The sequence below is a fragment of the Urocitellus parryii genome, chromosome 3, assembly GCF_045843805.1.
Source record: "Urocitellus parryii isolate mUroPar1 chromosome 3, mUroPar1.hap1, whole genome shotgun sequence".
NCBI lineage: Eukaryota > Metazoa > Chordata > Mammalia > Rodentia > Sciuridae > Urocitellus > Urocitellus parryii.
This window is the reverse complement of record NC_135533.1, coordinates 162,970,105-162,992,663: the sequence shown is the minus strand read 5'-3', so window position 1 is coordinate 162,992,663 and position 22,559 is coordinate 162,970,105. Positions and strand designations below refer to the sequence as shown.

Genomic DNA, 22,559 nt, shown 5'->3' with positions numbered 1-22,559 from the left:
TTCTGTCCTTGATTTCTGCCCTAATTCCAGATTGCTGGGTTGAAAAGTGACCCGACTCTCTCCAGGCTCCCAAACCTGGTGCAGTTGGCTGTGAAATCCCCAAACATGGCTTCTGTTAGCCAACTGCTTTGGATTAGCTAAAAACTAAGGAAATGACCCTACATCGTTGACATACACCCCAAAGGTCTCCTTTTATTGGAGGATGCCCAAGAGCAAATGAGTTTAGATAAAGGATAATGGCAGAACTTAGAAAGGAGAACCCTATATATAGTCAGTCTCCTAACATTTTTGTTCCACAGACACTGTCAAATGATCCACTGGCTCGGTGCTGTGGCCCATGCCTATAATCCCAGCGGCTCAAGAAGCTGAAACAGGAGGATCGCGAGTTCAAAGCCAGCCTCAGAAAAGTTGAGGTGCTAAGCAGCTCTGTGAGACCCTGTCTCTAAATTAAATACAAAATAGGACTGGGGATGGGGCTCAGTGGTCGAGTGCCCAGCAACAACTTAGCAGATGGGCAGAACAAATCAGAAGGCCCATCAGCCATTTTCAACACCTTGGCTTGGGTGCCTCATGCATTATTTAACCACAGTACCTCCCCTTCCGACTGTGTCACATGCTAGAGGAGAACAGAAAGTACTGTCTTCAGCAAACATATGTCAAACGATGTCTTCAGCCCATGTGGAAGAAGATGAAGCTCCATTGTCTGCTGGATTTTGGTTTGAGGACCTTGACACATAGACAGATGTCAGTTTGTAAAGATGCCATTGAATTAGCTGGAGGAATATTTTCTGATCATTTCCACTGGCCAGATGTGCTTCCAGGTAGTTGCATTTAGGAATTCTGAGTTGGAAGCCTCTGAAAACGGAAATGTACCAGCTCACATTCTTTGAAAAAGCTGGGGGACCTTGGCTAAACCAAGAGGTTCATACAAAGGGCTTTAGGATTTGGCCTCCTTGAGTCTTTCTACTCCAATTTCCTCTGCAACTGCTTCACTTCCACATAAACTTTCTCTATATGGTGGCTCCAGGTTTTACGTCACCTGATTTTTAATTTTTTTTTTTTTTTAACAAAGACCCTCACGCCCCGCCCATCCCCAGCTCTTTTCTCTTGGCTCCTTTCAGTTTGGGGGGGGGGGTGAGAATGATCCTTGGTGAGTGCTGATTGGGCGGTGGACCCAGTTCTCAGCCAATCCCTGAGTGCAAGAGGAAGTGCTTCTCTGATTTGCCGAGCCTGGGTCACATGCTCAATTCTGGAGTTGCAGCAGAGAGGGCTCAAACCTAACCGCAGGGATGGAGCCCCCTGGGGACTGTAGATCCCCAAAGGAGCTCAGGCTACTGGCGAGCAAAGAAGGGGAAGAGGGTTCCAGAAGGCAGAATCCATAGCTGTCTGACACCACCCCCCCACCCCCCCCACCCCACCCCCACCCCACCCCCCACCCCCCCACCCCCCACCCCCCCCACCCCCACCCCCCCCCCCCCCCCCCCGGCTAGGAAAGAAGGAGAAATAGGCACAACTTGCCATCATCAAAACCTGATGCTAATAGGTATTCTGAATGAGCTATCTGGAGAACAAGGGAGAGAAGTCATCCATTTGGACAAGTTTAGAAATTCACGAGGGTTTTTCAGAAAAGACAGAGTCTGTGTTGGGCCTTGAAGGGTATGAAAAACTTGGTGAAATGGTTGTGGAAGCTGGGAAAGGTGGGGCATCACATTCCAGGGTGTTATGGTTTGGATGTGAGGTGTCGCCCCCAAGCTCCTTTGTGAGACGGTGCAGGAAGGTTCAGAGGAGACATGACTGGGCTGTGAGAGCCTTAACCCAACCAGTGAATGAACCCCTGATGGGATTAACTGGGTGGTGGCTGGAGGAGGTGGGTGTGGCTGGAGGAGGGTGCATTGGGGGTGTGGCTTTGGGGTCTCTATTTGTCTCTGGAGTGTGGAGTCTCTCTCTGCTTCCTGATCACCATGTGAGCTGCTTCCCTCCACCACACTCTTCCTCCATGATGTCCTGCCTCCCCTCCAGCCCTGAGGGATGGAGCCTGCTGCCTATGGACTGAGACCTCTGAAACTCTGAGCCTCCAATAAACTTTTCAGTTATTCTAATCACACAGCAAAAAAAGGGACTAAGACACAAGGAGAGGGAGCAATATTGCACATATACTCTGAGCTATCTAAGGACATAGCACATTTTGCAGGACGTTAGACCACTGGGTGAGGAAAGCATGTAGGGTGATACGCATAGTCCATTTCTGACTTTTGAGGCCTGAGTAATTTCCCGTTCATGGATGTATACACACGTGTGGACTATTTAATGACACCTATAAGCCTTCAGTCCTCATGTACATGCCTGGACATGTCCCGTGCAATGGTCAGTTCACCAAGGAGTTTGAATTCTTCATTCCTGGCATCAATCTCAGTTCTGGCACCTACCAGGCGTGTGACTTTACAGAAATGATTTAAGTATTTTAAAGTATTGTATCCCCTATATTTCTACCTGAACGATAGTGAAATATGTACTACCTATTGCCTTTGTAAAATGAACTGAGGTAGCATATGCAAATCATCCCAGGTGGCTCCTGAGATATAATAGATACTCAATAAATCCTTTTCTAGTTTCTTTTTCTTCTGCTTCCCCATGTATACATCTGCTCCCTCCCTCCCTCCCTCCCCCCACCCCTCTCTCTCTCTCTCTCTCTCTCTCTCTCTCTTCCTTTCTATTTTGGTACTAGGGATTGAACCTGGGGGCGCTTAACCACTGAGCCCCATCCCCAGCCCTGTTTTGTATTTTATTTAGAGACGGGGTCTCACTGAGTTGCTTAGGGCCTTGCTAAGTTGCTGAGGCTGGTTTTGAACTCGGGATCCTCCTTCCTCAGCCTCCTGAGTCTCAGGAATCACAGGCGTGTGCCACCAGGCCCGGCACCTTCTTTGTTTTTAATAAGAACATGACATTGATTGGTTTTAATGCAGGTATTGTACCCATTTATTGCCACAGCATTCAAAACTACCTCTGACTGGGCAGGATGTAAATATTAGGAATTGTGCTGGATATTTTCTTTTGCCCTCTAGAGCAACTGTCTTGGGACTCTCCACTGCCAAGTACTCAGGTTGTTGACCTTTAAGAATGGACGCAGTGATGCTCACCTGTAATCTCAGCAGCTCAGGAAGTTGAGTCAGGAGGGTCATGAGTTCAAAGCCAGCCTCAGCAACTTAGCGAGGCCCTGTCTCAAAATAAAAAATAAAAAGGGCTGGGGATGTGGCTCAGTGGTTAAGCCCTTGGGTTCAATTCCTGGTACACACACAGAAAAAGAAAGATAACCTGGCTCCTGATGCAGGACTGTCGCCTTGGCAGCCCCCCCTTGGTGCCCCCCAGCCTTTCCCCTCCATCCCTGTTTGAAGGCCAGTATGCTTGCCTTTTCCCCTGGCCATCTTCAAGCGATCATTTCCCCACCCGACTCCTTGACTCCAGAGTTGTATTGACTCTTCTGACTCTTTCCACTGCATAGAAATTCTAAAACGAGCCCTTGAACCATTTCTGGAATCTATGGCACCGATTTGTGATCACATTCCCTTAAGTGTTTGATTCCAGGTCCACTCCTGAAAGGCAAAACATGTACTCAGTAAATTCCAGAAACTTGACAAGAACCCTTTGGCTATTATTCAAAAATGTTTCATACCAGGAACTAAAGTGGTAAGTTATTTCTGCACTCCACACACAACCCCTTAACCCTTCAAAGAGGAGAGCTAAACTGTTTAGCATGGGGCCCAAGACCATTTCCCCTTGAAGATAATCTGAAATAATTTGGTAATGATGGTGGATTGGAAAGCTCTGTTGATATAAATCTGTTGAAATCTGCTGTGTTTTAAGATATATTTTTTAGCTGACCACATTGTGTATACCATAAACTGTTGGTATATGATTTTTGAATTAAACTGCACACACTGTTGACACTGCCATTAGTAAACATGCCTATTTCCTCATATATTAACTTGGTTATGCTAAGGGTGAAAGCACTTTTAAGTTTTTTTTCTCCCTCCAAAGTATAGTCACTTTTTCATATATAAACAATACATTTTTATGTGGGCAAAGCCAGCAAAAGCCAATATTCAGCATATATTTCATACTTCCTGTACATAAAACCAAGCAGAAATGTTGGTCTCACATCCAGTGTAAATTAAAAACAAAGTATGAGGCCCTGAGCAAGACCCTGTCTCTAAATAAAATATAAAAAGGGGCTGGGGGATGTGGCTCAGTGATTAAGCACCCCTGGGTTCAATCCTGGGTACCAACCAACAAACAAAAAAACCAAACCAAAACAAACAAAAAAAAAATCAGAAAATGAACAAAACCCAACAAAACAAAAGAAAAAATAAAAACATACAACAACAAAAAAAGTTTGACTTAAAAGTTTTCCCTCCCAAATTTATGAAAAGATAAATTAGCCATTAAAATTTTTTATTAGACATTTTTATTTTTATGGTTTGAATTAATGGAAAAATAACTAAGGGCTGGGGTTGTGACTCCAGAAGTAGAGCACTGACTTAGCATGAGTGAGACACTGGGTTCGATCCTCAGCACCACATAAAGTAAAATAAAGACACTGTGTCCACCTATAACTAAAAAATAAATATTTAAAATAACTTAAAAGAGGTTTTCCCCCCCTTTTGGAATAAGCAATCATTTTGGAGTACTTTCCCTTGATCTGCTAACTAGTTAACTAGCATGACCGTACTAATCTGCATGGTCACTGTCACACCCCCAACAGCACAATTCAGACCGAACCACCAGCCACAGAGTTGCCCAGTCCCATTTAAGTGGGTGTCCAAGGCCGTTCCATTTCATGGAGCTACTTTCCCCTTGTCACCGTTCCCATATATTTCTATCCCAGCAGGACAGTTTTGAGAATCATTTTGCATTCTGCCTAGAAGCCACCAGCACTATTTTCAAAATCCTAAAGTAAATACTTGTAATCCCTGTCCACTTTAAGCGATCCGTCAAAGGGGCATGTCATGTTCTTTCAAGTGCCAAACAGCTGTTTCATTTCCCAATTAGGGGCCAGCACTGTCAATGGCAATCCTAAATAAATATATAATATAATCTACTGATAAGGACAATGTAAATATTTATGGCAATTAGAGAAACAAATGCACACATATTTGAATATTCCCCAGGAGCTGAAATCCATCCATCGTGAACTGTTGCCACAGAACTAAGTGTCTTTAGTGGGCTCTGCTGAGAAAATTGGGTCACTTGGGTCTTTGGCTTTTGTGAAGTCTCTGGCTTTAGAAGGGGCACCCAGGAGGGAGAGGCCTGGGATGGAGCCATTTTTGGTAAATTACTTTCCAAAATGGAAGCCGGATTCCCTGTTCTGTTGGTTCCAAAAATCCTGGGTGGGGTGAAGCAGGATGTCCTCCGCCCCCAGTTCTTGGGTGAGATGTGCCGAAGAACTACAGAAGGAAAGACCAAAGACAGGGAACTTGCAGGGGCCTGGGAAATCTGTCCTAATGATGGCCCTACTTTAGTTTTCACATATGCATGGTAACTGCAGAGATTCAAAGCATTTCTTCAGTGTGAGAACTTTTTTGTTCCCAGATAAAGTCGTACTCCCCCATAAGGCACAGGAAAAGGAAAACTAAAATACTATACATGACAGCCTTGCTACCTTGTTTAAATTTGGGTCACTCAATTTGGGCCTTGGTTTCATCATCATTATAGAACAATCATGCTAGTCCCTCCTGATCATTAAAATAAGAAATTGCTGGGTGCCATGGCACATTCCTGTAATCCCAGGGGCTCAGAAGGCTGAGGCAGGAGGATCACGAGTTCAAAGCCAGCCTCAGCAACTTAGTGAGGCCCTAAGCAACTCAGTGAGACCCTGTCTCTAAAGAAAATACCAAAAAAAAAAAGACTGATGATGTGGCTCAGTGGTTGAGTGCCCCTGAGTTAAAAAAAAAAAAAAATCAAAATAATACTGCTAGTCCCTCCTGATCATTAAAATAAGAAATGAGAGATGGTTGTTGTCATGGAAAGATGATTGAATAATAAGACCTAAAACACTACTTTTTTTAATCATCAAACTTTTTTATATATAATATACAAGATCATTTGATTATAATTTTGTTATCATAATTAAAGCTTCCATCTTCAAGGGTTAGTGAATTTAAGTGTTAGTAACTCTTGCACTTAAATTCCTTAAGTAGTTAGCACTTATAATGCAAAAGAATGAAACCATATTTTGAAAGATTTTTTTTTCTATCACTTTTGGAGTAATAATGAACCCAATGCTTCGAGGTAAAAAATTTCAGTGCACTTGGAATGGAACCACCATGTGACCCAGCTATTCCACTCCTTGTCATTGAACTTTCCTCAATGTATGCACATGTCTGTGTGTATGCATACGTGCACACAATATATACAGAGACTTTTCGACCATGCACCTATAAATCTTGCTCTGTGACTTAGCTATGCTAAACATATCCCTGTGTCACTAAATTCTTTGTGGATTTTTGGAGGGGTAGGTACTGGGGATTGAACTCTGGGGCACTCAACCACTAAGCCACATCCCCAGCCCTATTTTTTTTTATTTTATGTAGAGAAAGGGTCTCACTGAATTGTTTAGTGCCTCACTGTTGCTGAGGCTGGGTGATCCTCCTGCCCCAGCCTCCAGAGCTGCTGGGATTACAGGCATGCACCACCATCCCCGGCATGAATACATGACTTTTAATGCTACATGATATCCCATTGTATGGATGGATCATGATATTCAATGGTCTCTATTGTTGGATATTTAATTTCTAATATTAATGATCTCTGCAAACATTGCCAGTCTGGCAGACTCTATCTGCTATCTCCCAGAGGACTCAAATGCAAAGACCATAAAGACAGGAAGTAGCAGTTTTGAATCCCTGCCTACTAGGGACTAGCTGTGTGATTTCTGTAAATGTTTAATTCTGGGGATCTCGGCTCCCAAAATTGACAAATGGGGCCCATGACCCTGCCTTTGGTGGCCACTGTGAAGGAGCATCCATATGTCTGTCAAGTGTCTGCCACTGGTAAGAGTCAGACTCCTCCTCTTTTCTTCCTTCTTTCTCTTAATCCGGAAGTTCAAGGTTAGGATTTGTAGATTAGTTCTGGAGTCCATGATTCAGTTTCAGTGTCTGTCAGAGCCTCAGGAATGGTGTGCAAAATTCAGAAATCATGTTCAGGTATTTTGAGGGGGAGAGAACATTATTTATTTATTATTTAGGGGTACTGGGGATTGAACTCATGGGCACTGGATCACTGAGCCCCATCCCCAGCCATTTTTTTTTTGTATTTTATTTAGAGACAGGGTCTCACTGAATTGCCTAGGGCCTTGCTAAATTGCTGAGGCTGGCTTTGAACTCATAATCCTCCTGCCTCAGCCTCCCCAGCCACTGGAATTACAGGCATGGGCCACTGGGTATGGTGGGAGAGAACTTTTAAAGTAAGAAATCTTCTTCTTGCCCTGTGTCTTTCCATTTGCTATAAAATGATAGGAATGACTATTTCTTTCTTCCTAATGTTCCATGGTCTTATTGCATCTGATTTCTCTCTTAATAGCTCTCTCATCTGTAGGTGAGCTCACTGTTCGATATGAATCCAGCCTGACACAGAATCTCTGCTCCATTTCCAAATTCCAAGGCAATCAGAGTGTTGTCTGACACACATTAAGAACTTAATAAATGTTACTTATGGCTCGTATTATCATATGTATTAGGACATTTTTGGAAAAGGTGCATGTGTCTTAAATGACTAGCTTGATCCTGGTGCCTATGAACAGGCCTCTCTCTTTTTCTTTCTCTGAGATTTGGCCAAATCCTAAAAACACTTCCAGGTTCCATTTATCTTGTGTAAGTTTATAAATGGATTAAGAAAGCCAGAGATTACAATTTCTTTTATATCATTAAAAAAAAGATGTGTGGTGAGGGGAAAGGAATTTGGCAAGAGGAAAACATCAGTTTGAGACTTTAAAATAGGGATGATGGTCCATCTGTCTTGAATAATTTAGACCACAAGTTGACTAGCAAGAGGAAACTGTTGAGATTCTTTCCAACTTAGTGATTCTCTGATCTTACAGATGGTTCTCTGGACAAATATCTCAAAAGCAAGTTTGTTGGGGCATGCCCATTTCGTAGCTGGTTGCCCAGGTTGTTGGTATATCAAAGCAACTGCTCCATGTTGAAGTCTCAGGAGGGGCTCAGAGATGCCACTGTATGCTTTTAAAATCATCGATTCCTAAAACATTAAACGTATGTATTCTCACTCAGAGCAGTAGCACTCCTTGACCCCAGTGTACAATGAAGGAATAAATAAATAAATAAGATTTGTTTTCTTTTTGTAATGAACAGGTGCTTTGGGAAATATCTGGATATTAACTCAGACCATCAGAAATGAGCAATCAGGGAAAACAGAGTGTGAATTCACTGTGTCCTTAGATTGGCCGAGGGGATGTTTTGGAAACACTCGATTTGTTTTGAACAAGCTAGTATTCAGTAGCAGGGCTGAGGACCTCACTGCGTGTGGAAAGTATGACTCCATCATCCTCCCTGATAATTTCAGAAGCCAAACCACAGGCGGGATCCTGAGTTGGTGCCTGCCTCCTCTAGCTCTTACCCCATGCTACCTGGGTTGATTATAAAGAACAGTTCCCTGCCATGTACCCCTAGCCCCCAGTACCTTCCTTAGTCCACATTCTTGTATGGTCCTCTCCCATATTGACTCCATGTGGTCATTTGATTGGCTTGGGCCAATATGACATTAGAACACGTGATACAAACAAAGCCCTGGTGCCCTGCGGTTGCCTCAGAATGATGCTACTCACATGGAGGCCCCAGATATCCTCCTGCAAATACATGATGCTCAAGCCAGCATCAAACACCACACATGTGAGTGCGGCCATCTTGAACACCTGGCTGGGTGGACCTGCTCAATGACAATACCGAGTGAACTCTACAGAAGAACCACTCAGCAGGCCCAACCCCCAAGTGCTGACCCCAAATTGGGAGCAATTGAAATGGGTGTTTGTTATGGTTTGATGTGAGGTGTCCCCCAAAGCTCATGTGTGAGACAGTGCAGGAAGGTTCAGAGGAGACATGACTGGGTGGTGAGAGCCTTAACCCAACCAGTGAATGAACCCCTGATGGGATTAACTGGGTGGTGGCTGGAGGAGGGGGCATTGGGGGCGTGGCTTTGGGGTCTCTATTTGTCTCTGGAGAGTGGAGTCTCTCTCTGCTTCCTGATCACCATGTGAGCTGCTTCCCTCCACCACACTCTTCCTCCATGATGTCCTGCCTCCCCTCGAGCCCTGAGGAGTGGAGCCTGCTGTCTATGGACTGAGACCTCTGAAACCGTGAGCCCCCAAATAAACTTTTCCTCCTTTACTGTTGCTCTGGTCGGGTCCTTTAGTCACAGCAGTGAAAAAGCTGAGTAAAACAGTGTTTTACGTGATCAGACTTTGGATGTAACAATAACCAAGACACTAATTTAGAAGGAGTGGAGAATCAGCAAACCCAGTGACGTGCTGACTGTTCAATCAGAGTTCTCTCTAAGTTTGCATGAAGCTGAAGGTGATAAGATGGGGGAAGTGGGGTGGAGGTCAAAATGGGATGGGATCGTACAGTGAGACAGAGAGATGGCTTCTCCTGCCTGGACCTTTCTGTTCCCCATTTAGCCCTTGTTTGGCTGGTTCCCCTTGGCTGCACATTTCGGAGGAAAGCCAAGAACACAGGACTAAGGCTTCTCTCCCTGCCTCAGCCCCTGTATCCCCAAAAGTTTTCTTGGAGGAGTCAAAGCTTATGTGTGATTCGCACATTTGAATCCCAGGGTACTGTCCTTGAAAGGAGAGCCACTGGATTCCGCAGATGTGCCCTGACACCCTTTATCACAGGCCACCCTTGATGTTTTCAAAGACAAGAGCTTCCATCCTGCAAGCAAATAAATACCAATGTGTGGCTTTACCCAAGCAAGTTTGGGGTTTCTCCTTCCCACTGGAATATAAATAGTTGCCCACAAGTGACACAAATTCCTTTCCTGTAGCCTACAAATGTGAAACAGAATGCTGTATCTTTTAAAAACTTTCTTTTTTTTAGTCTAAGGAATTACTATTTCATCTCAAACTATGATTATAAAGAAAATAAAATAACATCCTCTAGATCTTGAAGTTGTTTTTTTTTTTTTTTTATATACCAGGGGTTGAACCCAGGGGTGCTTAACCATTGAGTCTCACTGAGCTGCTTAGGGCCTTGCTAAGTTGCTGAGGCTGGCTTTGAACTCGAGATCCTCCTGCCTCAGCCTCCTGAGCCACTGGGATTACAGGCATGTGCCACTGTGCCCAGGTTTTCAGTCTTTCAGTTTTAAAGTGTTTCTCAACACAATTAAACTAAGAAATGTTATCTGGCTGTTCATCTGAGAAAAAATGAGTCTAGCTTCCTGCTTCCCCCTACCAAATGGCCCTGTGTTTCTTCAAAACTGTGTTCTGGAAGGGATGGAAATATTGAGCCCGGAGATTCCCCTCTGTCTTCCAGGCTAACCATTATGTGATCAAGGATAGTCTGGAATTAAAAAGCTGTTGTTTGTTAGGATTAGCGGCTGCTGGATTGTTCAAAAGAAACCCTCCTAAAATTACCCGGATAGACAAACAGCCTGAATAAAGCAATGAGCAAACTTTCCCAAGGTCGATGTCCTTGGTTGGCCGAGTCACTGAATGGCAGCTGACCAGATCTTCAATAATGCCAACTCAGCTGCTTCTCTAACGCTGGGTGCCCGAGCGTAATTAAAAGTGTTAACAATTTGGTAGCCTTTATCAGGACATATTCTCTCCACATACCTCCAGTGACCCGGTCGCAACTACTAGAGACAAATAACTCTTGTTTCGCGCTATGCACTCAGGTCAGTGTACCCTAGGCAACTTCCCCGTCTGCACGTTCCCCGAACTGAGAAGGCTCCCAAACCTGCCCAGATGGCCATGTGGGGTCACGCTGTCACATACTGAGCAGCATCCCTTTTCTTCCTCAAGATGACAGCGAATTAAGCTGCTGGGATATTTATGGAAAGGGAAATGCATGTGGTTTTGATCATTTTCTGTCAAATGCATGTTCCTTCCAGCGACACGGGTGAAATGACAGTGGATGTGCAGAGTTGGAAGGGTTGGGGAATCATCAAGTGTGCCCTCCGCACTCGACAGTTTGGATCTTTGCTTTAAGAGCTGGGATAGCCCTGGAGACCAGGTTTAAAGATAATTATTAGTGAACAATAGGAGGTTCTATTTTATTTGTCCTATTTAGATGTACATAGTAGTAGAGTACTTTTTGACATATGATACATACATGGAGTCTAACTTCCCATTCTTGTGGTTGGACATGATGTGGAGTTTCCCTGGTCGTGTGTTCACATATGAGCATGGAAAAGTTCTGTCCCATTCATTCCATGTCTTTCCTATTCCCATTCCTTCTCTCCTCCTTCATCCCCCTTGTCTAATCCAGTGAACTGCTATCCCCTGCCCCCCTTGTGGGTTAGCATCTGCATATCAGAGAAAACATTCAACTTTTGATTTGGGGGGATTGGCTTAATTCACTTAGCAAGCATGATAGTCTCCAGTTCCATTTACATTCTGGCAAATGCCATAATTTCATTCTTCTTTATGGCTGAGTAATATTCCAGTATTACTATATTATAAGTGCATTCTGATAAAGAATTCTTATCAAAGGAGAGTGCCTACCTAATATCTTGCATGGATTTGGTACAGAGCAAATCCTCATGATTATTTTGGTCCCTTGTGTGTATTATCGTAGACGAGTGGGTAACAGGGGATCAGGGTCAAGGAGGACACCGTCAGAGTTGACCTCAGAATTCCATCATAGCTCCAGCCTCGGAAGTCCTCCAAAGACTGGACTTCAATAGCCATCGTCGAGCAGGCTCCAAGTGAGACTCACCGTGCTGTAGGTTCGAACTGTGTCCTGTTCACCTCTGAACCCCCGCACTGCCCTAGGACTCCCAGGGCTTGGTGCATAATAGGCACTCAGGGAATAGTCTAAACACATACAATCACCTTAACACCAATGGCATAATTACAAGAGTGCAGCGGGGGAAATGAGGGGTTGGGGATTGCTGTTTATTCTAAAATCCCAAGGCTTTCAAGACTCCTTGCAGGGCGACTGAGAGGAGCAACGTAAAGGACCCTGCATGAACTAGATCCTCCGGCTCCTCAGAGCGCCTCTCCTCACTAACAGGACAGCCCTGGGGGGTGGCTCAGGGGCACCTGGACCTAAACTGAAGTCATGGGGTTCAGCTTGGAGCTTCCAAGTCAGTGGCGCCAGCGGTGGTGTCTGTAATTATTTCAGGCCAGTGTCTCCCTCTGGGTTTTGGTTCTGCATCTTTGTGGCTGGAGACTCACCAGCCTTGGCTTCACATGAATAATCGAGGGAGGAGGCCCAAAGCCAGGAGCTACCCAGTGCCCTGGACTCCCTCCCCAGCTCCAGATGGGCTTTACTGCCGGAAGACTCAGGAGGACCCAGGCTCAGAGATGAGTCACCATCGTAAGGACAGGGAGAAAAGCCCCAGGAGAAGAGCATTTGTCTGCAATGAGGTTAAGATTTAAAAGAGCTGGGCACGGTGGCGCATGCTCAGGAGGCTGAGGCAGGAGGATGGTGAGTTCAAAGCCAGCCTCAGCAACTTAGCGAGGCCCTAAGCAACTCAGTGAGACCCTGTCTCTAAATAAAATACAAAAAGGGCTGGGGATGTGGCTCAGTGGTTGAGTGCCCCCGAGTTTAATGCACAGTAACCACCCCCTCCCCCCCAAATAAGAAACTCTATCATGGACTGTGTTGTCGGATGCCAGCCTACACCGATGGGTAGACAGTGCTAGAACTGATAGAGTATTCTGTGTATTTAGAACAGGACTTCCAAATTTGAAGACCCTCAGAGAACGAGCTGGGATTCTGTATACTCAGCTGAGCTGTGGGATGAGACAAAGGGCAGAGGGATGCTGTGTTGAACCATCCTATTTTTGGTTTAATCTTCAAATTCAAATATTAATTTTATATGCAGTGCTGGGGATGGAACCCAAGCCCTTGCACATGCTAATGAAGCATTCTATCACCCAGCCCTGACATCCAAAAAAAAAAAAAAAATCATCTGCAGGTCAGATTTGGCTAATCCATAGGATTTTGCAACACTCCACTTAGAGACTTCCTATAAATGAATGCAAGACTTTAAAATATATATTCCTATGCTCACACAATAGATTCAGCAAGGTCAGTTCATTTTCCCATCTCCCACTTCCTCCCTATTCCCTGTCCCAGCAATGTAGAAATGGGCTGCCAAGTCAGACAAACTCATTGGCAACTGAATGACAGTCCTGCAGGGGCAATGTTAGAAATGTTCAGTAAACAGTATGGTGGAGATATTGATCAATGAGAAGGACTAGGGACTCCTGGGAAAGCTGGGAATTTAGTTCTTGAAATATGAAGAGGTTCACGGTGACCCAGACAGGGACCAGGAGAGCTAAAATGGGAGAGATGTCATTTGGAGGGCTTTGGTAGTGGCCATTTATTTTCCACTACAGAAATATTTAATATCTCTTTTTGTGTGGGGATACCAGGGATTAAACTGAGGCCACTCAACCACTGAGCCCCATCACCAGCCCTATTTTGTATTCTATTTAGAGACAGGGTCTCGCTGAGTTGCTTAGGGCCTCAATAAATTGCTGAGGCTGGCTTTGATCTCATGATCCTTCTGCCTCAGCCTCCCAAACCACTGGGATTACAGGCATGTGCCACCACACCCAGCAATCCTTCTGTACTTTGGAAAAGAAATATATCCAGAGCACTTGAATTTGTCCTCATTAATTCTATATGGCTAACAGGAATTTCAGAAAGGACAAGAAAAGTACGTTGGGGGGCAACAAAGGCCAGGCTGAGCCTAAAATCTGCCAAAGGGTCTGGTCACATTTGTCATAACCCAAGGGCCCCCAAAATGCCCAGGCAGTATTTAGGATGGTGGTTCTGAGATAAACAGACCTAATGTGAATCTCAGAACTACATACTGGCTGCGTAGTGACACCATGAGTAGAGAGTATTAAATAAGCATCAAGTACTAAGTAGGATGATGTCCCCAGCACGGTTGCTGGCAGGAAGGAAACAGATGCAGACAGTTCTGTGCTATGGATTGGGCCATTCGCCACCGTCTTGGGGGATGCTGTCTGTAGAGTACGGAGGAGGTCCTGGTTCACCTGATGAGTTCCTTTTGGCTGATGGAGTCCAACAGGCTCAATGGGAAGCCAATAAGGTGCCATTGGCTTGCAGCAGTGTTGGCAGCAGGAGGCCCTTCTGTTGTTTTTAAAGATTATTTTAACACAAGTGCCCACACCAGGGGCTCCTTCTCCAGAGGTGGGCACCCCTGCCTTGCTTAGTTCCGGGCTCCTGGCAGGTTGCATTTCCTTCCATGTTGACATCAGTGACAGACCCAGGAGGCAAAGATGCTTCTGTCTGCATTTGCTCAGCACCTGCCAGCCCTGCTCTAGCTGAGGCACACCAGCATTGCCACTTGTCCCTGCCACTGGGACCACACACCTGTGCCACCACATCCCGCATTATGTGACCCCCTTCCTCAGAAAATGGCTCCATTCTTTTCTGAAAAACTAGCATTTTCAAACTTCTCTGCCCTACAGGGATGTCACCCCATAGTGTGACAAATATTCTCCTAATTTTTTTTTAATCTTCTGTTGGGCAAAACTTTGCACTAGGAATAATCAGGATTAGAGAGGACATCAGCTTAGGTGCAGGCCACTCAAAACATAACCATCTTTGACACCAGAGCATTAACTAGTCCTTGGAGGAGGGAAATTTAGCATGGCTAAAGCCTGCCATGGTGGATCTTGAAAATTCACCCTAGCCAGGCACGCTAGTGCATACCTGTAATCCCAGCAGCTCAGGAGGCTGAGGCAGGAGGATCACGAGTTCAAAGCCAGCCTCAGCAAAAGCAAGGCACTAACCAACTCAGGAGACTCTGTCTTTAAAAAAAAAGTACAAAGTGGGTCTGGGGATGTGGCTCAGTGGTTGAGCGCTCCTGAGTTCAATTCCCCCAAAAGAGGGTCATATTCAGCAATTAAACCTTTACCCAGCTAAGTGAAATACCTGGGGTGTTCCTCAGGAATTTGCAAAATAGTTGGTCTCAGCAAAAATGAAAGGCCTACGGGGACAGTTAGTACCATTTATTCAGTGTTACCTGTTGTGTTTATTCTACCCATGCTGCATACTCTTTTAGGGTTAAAACAGACACTGTGAGGTGTATCTTATCCTTATTGTGCAGATGAGGAAACCGAGGTTGTCAGAGATCCTGGTACAGCCCTGGATATCTAAGCCAGCCAGAACTCAAATCCTAAGGTCTTCTACTACAGGAGGAGATACGCCACCAGTATCCCATGGAAGGACAGTGTGCTGGGCCCATAATTAAGCTCGAGAGCAGCTTGACCCAATGGAGATCTAATGTGAGCCATACATGTGAGCTACATAGGAATTTTAAAAAATGATGATAAATAAGCACGATATAAAATATGCCATTTCACCCATTTTTAAGTATGTAATTCAGTGGCATTTAAGTACATTGAGGATGTTGTGCTACCATCTCCACTTTACATTTCCAGAACATTTATCTTACCCCAGACAAACTTTATTCCCATTATGCAATAATTCTCCAATGCCTCTCCCATACCTCCAGTAAACCTTTTCTCTCTCTCTAGGGCTTTGCCTATTCTAGAAGCTTCACATAATATCATGTATATTTCTCTTTTGTGGCTGACTTTACATACCACATTGTTTTTAAATTTTATTCATATTGTAAAGGGTGGAATTTGTTCCTTTGTAAGGCTCATATCACACCACTTGGATATACCAGATATCCAAAATGGATATTGTACTTATCCATTCATCAGTTGATGAACATCTGGGTTATCTCACATATGGATTTTTAAATTCATTTTTAATTTTTAAATTAAAAATTTAAATTCTGATAAACACATTTTAATTTTTATTTTTTGCAGGGCTGGACCTAGGGCCTCAGACCTGCCAGGCAAATACTTTACCACTGACCACATACCCAACCCTGTAGCCACATGTTTTTAGAATCCAAAAGAAAGAAGTGGAAATTTATTTTAATACTATTTTTTACATTATTGGATACATTTTGGATTTATTATATTTAGGATATATATTGAATATATTTAAAACCTGTATACCTCAATTGCTATCAATTCCACCTGAAATCACTACATGAATGATCATTGATATATTTTTACCTTCTTTACTACTTAGTGTTCAAATCCAGGGTGGATTTTGCACTGTAGGCTCCTCTTGTTTCAGCCTAACTTCTTGATAACCACGAGGCTAGGGTTATCGTCCTGGATGGCACTGCGTCAGAGATTTAGCTGGGGCCCTTTTCCTGAATGATGTCCTTTTGAGCCCCAAACCTTACCTACTAATTTTCCTGTTTATGTTCTATGATATTTAAATTCCCCATTTCAGTTATCCACAATTGATGTGCTTTTTTTTTTTTGGTATCAGAGATTGAACCTTGGGGCACTTAAAGATTGAGCCACATCCCCAGCCCCTCTCTCTCTCTCTCTCTCTCTCTCTCTCTCTCTCTCTCTCTCTCTATATATATATATATATATATATATATATATATATAATCATATATATATGATTTAGAGACAGGGTTTTGCTGAGTTGCTTAAGGCCTTGCTATGTTGCTGAGGCTGGGTTTGAACTTGTGATCCTCCTGCCTCAGCCTCCTGAGCTGTTGGGATTACAGGTGTGTGTCACCATGCCTAGCTTGGTGTGCTTCTTTGAAACAATGGCTATTGTGAAAGATGCACTGGAATATTTCTTGGTCAAGACTATGCACTAGACATCTGAACAGATCAATACCAGGTAGTCTATTACTCATTGCCACAAGCAGGACTATACAATGTCTGCTGTATCTAGAGCCAACACAGTTCCCAAACTAAATAATTTCTCTTCTGATTTGTGGATTTTCTTACATGCAGTTTGTGACACGTTAAAAATCACTTTCTTCAAGCATTTAGTAAGTTATGGAAATTAAAAAGAATATTATGCTGGGCACGGTGGTGCATGCATGATACCCGTGGCTCAGGAGGCTGAGACAGGAGGATGGCAAATTCAAAGCCAGCCTCAGCAAAAGCGAGACCCTAAGCAACTCAGTGAGACCCTGTTTCTAAATAAAATACAAAATGGGGTTGGGGATGGGGCTCAGTGGTTGACTGCCTCTGAGTTCAATCCCAGGTACCAAAAAAAAAAAAAAAAAAAATCAAAGCGTGTTAGATAAGTATCTTAGGAGCCGCCGCAATGGTCTTGATTCCTCTGACTTCACCCCACCAGGCCAGCACTTCTGTGGAGCAACTGACCCTCTCCATGTCCACCTTTCAGGGTCTCGCCTCCCCCTGGGGTCAGTGGGAGGCTGTTGGGCTACAATCAGCCAAATTTAGAAGCTAACCATATTCACCATCTAGGAATTGAGGGACACAATTTCAGCCCTGAAGGCAGAAGGCTCCTGACTTCACCCAGCCATTTTCTGTCCCTGACCAATTGGGAGCATCCCTTGGTGAATAACATGTCTGGATTAGTTTGTCGAACAATTGCTTCATCTTAGTTAGCCTCTGATTGTCCTTGCTTTTGTGAGTCCCAAAACCTTAATCTTATTTGAATGCAATTTAATTCCCTAGAGAGCGGGGTCTTTAGTGTCTAGTTTGTAAAGTAAGTGCTTAGAGCTGACGTGGTGTTCCTTTAGAGCGAGGTCAATCTACCAAGGAAATAATTAGATGAATGTGCAATCCGGAGAGGAGGAGGAAAAGAATTTCTCCACAAATTACTTTTAGGACATTTAAGTGGAACTGAATTAGAATGTCAAGGGCCAGACAGCTCTCGGGAGGTCATTTGATCTAGTCCTCTCTTGCTGGGCAGGAGCACCCATGTGAAAATTTACCCGCAGTTCAAAAAACTTTAGAGAAGGGAGCAGATGTTTTACCTAGGCAGGTCCTGTGGGTGGGTCAGAGGACTCTGTGAATGTAAAGGAAAAGTCGTCATCAACCAAATAAGAGTGTATACTCATTAGTGAATCAGCTCATTAATTAAGCACATATTTATGGAACTCCTGCCATGTGTCACAGACTATCTTAGGCATTTGAGATATGTCAGTGAGTTTACATTCCAGGATGGGGGGAAGATAAACAATAAATCCAATCAGGAAGTTCTAATGTATGCTGAAAGGGGAGAAATGCATTAGAAAGCAGAAATGATGGATCAGGGACAAAGAATAGAAATGGAGAATTGTGACAGAGAAGGGCATTTCCACACACTTGTAAGCATGAAAGATTACTGCAGGTGAAAGCTTCAAATGGTACCTACCGTTTCTAAATTCTCCATAAATAAACTACACACATACTATATACTATATGCCTACACATGACATGTATATATGTGTACACAGAAGCACTCTGACAGTTTGGTTACTTCCTTATATTAGTTAGGGCTATTGGGGTACAAGAGAGGCACACCTTGCCCAATTTAAGCCAAGTATCAGAAGGGTGTGTCTTAGCTATTTTGCCTCTGTGACTAAAAGACCTAATCAGAACAATCGGAAAGGAGGAAGTTTATTTGGCTTCACAGTTTCAGAGGTCCCAGTCCATAGAGAGCAGGCTCCATCCCTCAGGGCTCGAGGGGAGGCAGGACATCATGGAGGAAGAGTGTGGGGGAGGGAAGCAGCTCACATGGTGATCAGGAAGCAGAGAGAGACTCCACTCTCCAAAGACAAATAGAGACCCCAAAGCCACGCCCCCAATGCCCCCTCCTCCAGCCACACCCACCTCCTCCAGTCACCACCCAGTTAATCCCATCAAGGGTCCATTCACTGGTTAGGTTAAGGCTCTCACAACCCAGTCATGTCTCCTCTGGACCTTCCTGCACCGTCTCACACGTGAGCTTTTGGGGGACACCTTTCATCCAACCATAACAGGGAGGTACCAGCAGCCCTGATGAACTGAATTAAGAAACAGATACCTGCCAAGAACCCCTCCCCATCTCTACCTGCTGGGAACTAGGCAGGGTGGGAGGAGTAAAGGAAATCATCTCAGAACAGAAAATGGGGGAAAGATGTTTCAGGAGATTTGAAAGACAGATGTGTAATGATCACAGTGTGACCTAGGTCAGTAGGATGGATTCAGTTTTAAAATGGAGTTATTGAAGAAGATGTTCCCTGTGCCAAATTCCAGCCACAGTCCAATATGATGTCAACTTTAATTGGATGGCTGTGAGCTTAATGGCATCTAATGCACACAGTCAGTCAATAATGGACAACATATGTGAAGGCACAGCCCCTGCGCCTGGGGGTAGAGTGGGCTACTATCTAGGTTTGTGTGAACACATTCAGTGATGCTCATGACAATGTCACAGAAGGATACATTCTCAGAACTTGTTGCTATCATGAAGGGACTCATGGCTCTACCGTGATTTCCTTATCTAAAATATTACCAAATTTTATTTGGAAATGGACAGTCTATAACCATGATCAAGGTAAATTCACTCTGGGAAACATGGAAGTGGATTCTGGATAATTAGGCAGTCTCTGACGGACAGTTACTGCCCCAAAGGTCGACCCTGGGTCACAGACAGACTGAAGCCAAACCATACACATGCTCATGTTCTCAAGGCTTAAGAGCACTCTTTTTTTTTGGGGGGGGGTACCAGGGGTTGAACCCAGGGGCACTTAACCACTGAGTCACATCCCCTGCCCTTTTTATTTGGAGACGGGTCTCACTGAGTTGCTTAGGGCTGAGGCTAGCTTTGATCTGGAGATGTTCCTGCCTCAGCCTCTCAGCTGCAGGGATCCCAGGAGTGTACCACTGCACCCAGCTTTCAGAGCACTCTGAAATTAAATAAAACCAATGTTGGATAAAACCATTTTCCCTGCACTTGGCTTTGCTCTCTTTGCTGCTTTAGCTGGGATGTGTCTACCTATTTAGTTCTGACACAAGAACTTGTCCACTTCCAGAGAGAAGCTTGACCCCCTCAAGATGGAAGGTATCGGGGCTCTGTAGTCGGTGAAAATGAGCTGCAGCATGTCTGAGAGCAGAAGGTCCACTTCCCTGCCATTGACAAAACGGTCTCATGTGAGACATAACAATTAAGCCCATTATTAGTCTACTTAAAAGTCATTTAAACACTTGATTTGTCGTCTTGAAGTTTCTCCCAATACATACTAAAGCTGAACTCTATTTGCCACACAACCTCATTTGCATAATTGATTTCCAACTTGTGGGCACACGGACTCTCGTACCCTCATGGTGCATCTGTTTTGGGGCAGAAACCTCACGTGCTTCAACAAATCATGCATCCTCTGGATGCTCACATGATGTAGGTGTGCGGAGATTTGGAGGTGGGATTTGAGTCTAAGATATAAATGATTTGGTTTTAAATAGGGTAGGCCAGAAAGACTTATTTGGTTTTTATGACCAAATGGAATAGTAATATATTTGGACATAAGGAATTCATATTATGTCCCATTTTCGTCAGCGTTCTTGGCGGGAAAGCCATAGCCAGAGAGATCATTTTCTTTTCCCTTGTGATCTTGCTTTAGCAGGGAAGAGTCACCGATCAACAGTTGATTCTCCCAGGGATCCTCTGCTCAGGCTAAAGAGTCACAAGGTCACGAGTTCACAATGGGGTCCTCTACTGTCAAGTGCTGAGAGACTTAAAGCTCTCAAATACACCCCTGCCCATAGTACTCTAATAATTTTATAGGTACTATGAGAAGTTTAAATGCTCAGACTTTTTATGTGTGAGCCAGATATCTTAAATGTCTCTTGCACATATAGAGAATTAGGACCCAGATCTCCACCCCAACTCCTTAGAGGTTGCAGAGACAAAATGAAAAACAGAGGAGATCCAAACCAGCATTTGGTAAAATGTGTTGTATTTGCCTATTTTGGTAGCAGGCGGTGTACTTTTTTTTTTTTTTTTTTTTAGTATTGAGGATTGAGCAGCTCAGGGGTGCTTTACCACTGAACTATACCTCTAGCATTTTTAATTTTTTGACACAATCTCACTAAATTGCTGAGGCTGGCCTCAGCTGCAATCCTCCTGACTCAGCCTCCACTGAGTCACTGGGATTACAGGTGAGCGCCACCATCCCCGAGGTGGGGGGTAGCAAGCAGTGTTCTAAGAACTTCACATCTATACACTCATCTGAAATCTCACAATAACGCACTGAGTAGACAGCCTTATTATCCTGATTTTTCAGATAAGGAAACAGGCACATAGATGTTAAATGACTCACCTTTCATCAGGAAGCTAGCAAGTGGCATAGCTAGAATTTATTTATTTATTTGTACTGGGGATTGAACCCAGGAGTGTTTAACCACTGAGCCACATCCCCAGCCCTATTTTGTATTTTATTCATAGATAGGGTTTCGCTAAGTTGCTGAGGCTGGCTTTGAACTAGTGATTGATTCTCCTGTCTCAGCTTCCTGAGCTGCTGGGGTTATAGGCATACTTCACCATGCCAGGCACATACCTGGAATTTAAATAGATGCTGTTTTGCCCCACTGTGTGTGTTTTGGCCCCTTCAACACTAAACCTGCCTGTTTCACCTGTATTTCTATTAATGCACATTTGAAACCGAAAGATAACCAGCTACTATGGCTTTGGGGAATGTGAAAGTTTTCAGGGTACAGCTGACCCATCTGGTACAGACAGTGTGCCCAGACATACCCATGATGGAGTCGACCTTCCAGAGATAGGATTTTTTTTTAAAATAATAGCACTTTAGAAGACTGTGTGGTATAATATTTTATGTTCTTAAAGTCAGTGCACTTATGTAAAATTGCAGATCTATTTTAAAAGCGTGGATTTATTCAGACGTTGGGAATAACTGTGAGGATGACTTCATTCTTTTCAGGGTCATAGAGCGGGGATATATTTTTCTCCAAAATGGCAAAAAAAAATTGAATGCTGTGTCAGAATCATTAAGTTCAGGATTTTAGTCTAAGTTCGCTAGTTTACAAATGAAGTATTAAAAGTCCAGATGGGTAAAGTAACTTGCTAAAGGTAATATGGTTAGGATTAACAGTGGGTAATAAGGTGTGTGTGTGTGTGTGTTTTTTTTTTGTTTTTTTTTTTTTTTACAATTATGTTCTGTTCTAAGTATGGTCATGAGGCTTCTAATATTTAAATCCAATCACAACTTAGAAGGAAACATTATTGTTATTATTCCCATTCTACACATAAGTTAGGCTTAGAGAGCATATACCATTTGTGCTGAGGTCGAGTATCTGGTGAGAGTTTGAGGGGGGACTAGAATCCCAGTCTTTCTGATGTGCACGCTCCAGATGTTCACTGCACATGTGCAATGTTAGCAGTGAATCACCTACAAAGCAGGTCCCCCTCTGTATTTCCTTCAATGCTCCCCAGCTTCGCATTGCTTCTGTTTGCTGAGATCCGCTACCATGAAATAGAACTTCAGAAAGAAAAGGTGGG

At 43.9% G+C, this 22,559-nt stretch overlaps 1 long non-coding RNA gene across 2 annotated transcripts in view; it reads left to right on the top strand.

The window, feature by feature from the left end:
* LOC144253666 (uncharacterized) overlaps positions 1 to 22,559 on the top strand; it is a 240,351-nt gene that overhangs the window by 129,235 nt on the left and 88,557 nt on the right. The gene's annotated exons all lie outside the window — the stretch shown is intronic.